This window comes from Furipterus horrens, unplaced genomic scaffold (genome assembly GCF_987537825.1).
Source record: "Furipterus horrens unplaced genomic scaffold, mFurHor1.1.pri manual_scaffold_1, whole genome shotgun sequence".
NCBI lineage: Eukaryota > Metazoa > Chordata > Mammalia > Chiroptera > Furipteridae > Furipterus > Furipterus horrens.
This window is the reverse complement of record NW_028327171.1, coordinates 163066429-163070657: the sequence shown is the minus strand read 5'-3', so window position 1 is coordinate 163070657 and position 4229 is coordinate 163066429. Positions and strand designations below refer to the sequence as shown.

The window sequence follows — 4229 nt, the reverse complement described above, 5'->3', positions numbered from 1 at the left end:
TGAACCCATAAAGGTGATACACAGTCTAAGAAGAATCATACTTTTAAAAGTCTCCACCTCTCTCTTGTGCTTATTTTTCTCATGTACAACAGTAGCTCTTACGCAATATTCCTTCTAAATTTTCTACAAACTTCTCCTCCAGTCATGGCTCACTCATGTATTCCCTTTCTTCTTCCTCTTGATTTGTATAATAAAAGAACTCATCAGACAAAGGCAAAATCTTTCCAGGAAAGCAATGGAGGGAAAGAAAATAATAAATCTACCCTTAGATCAAGGTGGAAGAGAAAGACTGAAACACTCTGTGCTCATAATATGTGTTCCTTCTTTTTTTCAAAACTCGAATACTCTCAAAGACTCCAGGAAAACCACCCTAATAACATACTGCCATTTGTCTCACTGTTAATTGATTTCTCCACCTTCCTTTTTATTTTTATGACTTCTGTGTCTTTAACATGTGTATTGTATTTATGATAATACATATCATTTTTAAGTCTATTTCTGCCCAAAGAGTGTAAACTTTTTGTTTGGAGATTCATATTTTATTTACAAGCCAATGAAGACTGCCCCCTGTAAGTTCTAATTTGGTGTGAGAAGAGCAATATAGAGACGTAGCTGCTGCTGGCTCCACAGTGATGTGTGACAGGAGTCCATCCCACTGTTCCTCAATGATATGCTTATTAAGAAGGAAGAAAGAGCTACATGATTCTTCATGTTGCATATGTGAAAGAATCCAAGAGAAAAATGACTTTTTAAAATTCTACAGTCTCTAGTCAAATGTGTGAGGTGAGCAGATGTCACATCCATTGAGTGACAGCCCCTGCTCCCAAGAGCAAACAGCCTATGAGCAAAAGAGCACCTACTTGAGTAATGGAGAGACCTCAATCATTAAGCACCTGAACTTTCAGCTTCTCATGTTCCAGCTTGGTCTGCTTTTCTACCCTTTATTATTCTAGGATTTCTTCAATAGACATTTGCTCAAAGGGCATGTCACTATCCTTTTCCAAGTCTGTTTCTCCTAATAGAACCATATTTACTCCTCTGACCACAAAAATCCCTCAAGGAATATCACCATATTTTTGCCCACCTGAATATGCTCCACAATCTGATGCAGCACTACATTAGCGGATTGATAAATGCTTCTAAAAAAGCCTATTAAATGTCCTTCCTTCTCGAAGCTGGAGCAAGTGCTTTTCCTAGACTTCATCCAAAGGAGATGAGCAACCCACTGTTGATGCCTTTGAAGAGGCTGGCAGTGCTGGGCATGTAGCTCATTTTGAATTAAGGCTGCAATGTATAGCAGAGGAGGGACAGTGTATCCAACACTTTGCTCTTCCTACTGTGGTTGCTGGTAGTCACTGCCTTTGCAGGACTGGGACAGGAACCAGGACTGGGGACAGGCCATTATGCCTGGGCTTTCAGCCACTGGGACCTGCTGAGGAGAGACTGAACTTCTTAAATGAGGGGCTATATTTCTTAGTGCCTAGCATAGTAAGCACATAATACATCCTCAGATAACCTTAAAGGAAAAGTAAAATATCTTTACAGGTTAGTCCCAATGAGTTCCTTTTGGTTATGTTTCTTTAGAATCTACATGACGATTGGAAATGTGGTATGATGACTTTTAGAGTGACTGGCCTATTTCTCAATAAAGGGTTATTGATTGAAAGAAGGAATTTATAAGATCTGAGCTTATGACTAACTAGCCTCTGTAAAGAGACTTTAAGGTCCTAAGTAGAGCTCACTGGAGATTTCTGAATATAGAATGAGGACTTCTGATCAAGATGGAGGTATAGGGAGACATGCTTTGCCTCCTTGTGTAGCCACAAAAGACATTACAACTAAATATGAAACTGAATAAAACCCAGAACTGTCAGAAAATTGAACTGTATGGAAATCCAACAACTAAGGATTTAAAGAAACCACATTCATCCAGATGGGTAGGAGAAGCAGAGTTGCAGAGATGAGGTGGAGAGGCGAGGAGACGCAGCGTGGCGTGGAGAGGTGGCAGAGGTGGAACGGACGTGGGTGGTCCCACATTAATGTGTGGTGAGTAAAAACTGGGAGGGATGCCTTGGGAATGAACAATGCCAGCCCCAGGCCAGACTGTGCAGCCCAGGGTACCAGCACAAGGAAGATAAATACTCATAACTTCTGGCTGTAAAAACCAGTGGGGATTGGGGAGGCAAAATAAATTGCCAGATTTTCAAAAAACTCTGCTTAAAGGGCCTGCATGATCTTAAAACATACGCAAACCCACCCACTTTGTGATTCAACAACGGGGCAAAAGCTGGAAGGGTGCCAATTACATATGGTGAGTAGGTGAAGTAACTGGAAACAGAGCAAGTGCCAGACAAACCCTTAGAAGCTAGGGAGGAGCATAATCCCCTCTCCAAGCCATCCCCCTGACAGAAATCACAAAGCAGTAAAGTGGATTGCCCTAACCTGGCAATTACCTAAGGTTCCACCACACACAATTTATAGGTGCCTTTTACCAGGAGTCAAAGCAGCTCTACCTAATACACAGAAACAAAAATAAGGAGACTGCAAAATTGAAGAGACAAAGAAATATGGCCCAAATTAAAGAACAGGGAAAAAAACCCAGAAAAGGAACAGAACTAAATGAAATGGAGATAGCCAACTTGTCATATGCAGAGTTCAAAACACTGCTGATCAGGATGCTCAAAGAACTCATTGAGTATGGCAACAACATAAAAGAAGAAATGAAGATTACACTAACTGAAATAAAGAAAAATATATAGGGAACCAATAATGAAGGGAAGGAAGCCAAGATTAAAATCAACAATTTGGAATATAAGGAAGAAATAAATGTTTAACCAGAACAGAAAGAAGAAACAAGAATTCAGAAAAATAAGGACGGTATAAGAAGACTTTGGGACATCTCCAAACATGCTAACATCAGAATCATAGGGATGCCAGTAGGAGAAGAGGAAGAGAAAGAAATAGAAAACTTATTTGAAAAAGTATTAAAGAAAACTTCCCTAATTTGGCAAAGAAAATAGATATACAAATCCAGGAAGCACAGAGAGTCCCAAACAAGTTGGGTCCAAAGAGGACCAAACAAAACACATCATAATTAAAATGCCAAAGACTAAAGATAGAGAGTATCTTAAAAGCAGCAAGAGAAAAGCAGAGAGTTACCTACAAAGGAGTTCCTGTAAGACTATCAGCCGATTTCTCCAAAGAAACTTTGCAGGCAAGAAGGGACTGGCAAGAAGTATTTAAAGTGATGAAAAGCAAGGACCTACAACCAAGATTATTCTATCCAGCAAAGCTATCATTTAGAATGGAAGGGCAGATAAAGTGCTTCCCAGATAAGGTAAAGTTAAAGGAGTTCATCATCACCAAGCCATTATTACATGAAATGTTAAAGGGACTTACTTAAGAAAAAGAAGATCAAAACTACAAAAATTAAAAAGGTAACGAATTCATAACTATCAACAACTAAATCTAAAAAACAAAAACAAAAACAAACTAAGCAAACAAACAGAACAGGAACAGAATATTAGGTATGGGGATCATTTGGAGGGTTATCAGCTGGGAAAGGGAATGGGGAGAATGGGGAAATGGTTCAGGGATTAAGAAGTATAATTGTTAGGTACAAAATAGACAGGGGGGTGTTAAGAAGAGTATAGGAAATGGAGAAGCCAAAGCACTTACATGCATGACCCAAGGACATGAACCAAGGCAGGGGGATTGCTGAAGAGAAGGGGGGTACTGGATGGAGGGAGGCAAAGGGGGAAAAATGGGGATAACTGTAATAACATAATCAATAAAATATATTAAAAAATACAGAATGAAACTTATGCAGATTTCTAAATTAAATATATAATTAGTGAGATTCAGGCCAGATTTGCTCTTGGCAATTTTAATTGTTCACATAGAAAATGACTTAACATCCCTTCACTTTTTCACACAAAAATAGGAAGGATATTTGAACTCTCCTACATGTATATGCAATGTGTAATAAAGTGTTCCAAACACATTAAAATACTATTATCAATACTGGTGATTGCCACTGTTTTTTTCACCATGCTTCATTTCACATTTGACAGTTCTTCTCCTTGGCTGCTGCCAGATAAAGACTATGTTCCAGTTACAAAAACTAAGAGTGAGGAAAAGTGCAGCAAGCAGGAGGAAGAACAAGGCAAAGTCTGGGAAACAGGAGGAGCTTGGGAAGGTCAGAGAAGAGAAAGGATGCCTGAGTGTTT

The 4229-nt window shown here is 39.2% G+C and overlaps 1 pseudogene; it reads right to left on the bottom strand.

Moving 5' to 3' along the window:
- Window positions 1-794: 794 nt before the first annotated feature.
- On the bottom strand, window positions 795-1272 carry LOC150022166 (U6 snRNA-associated Sm-like protein LSm1; annotated as a pseudogene).
- Between the last annotated feature and the right edge of the window lie 2957 nt (window positions 1273-4229).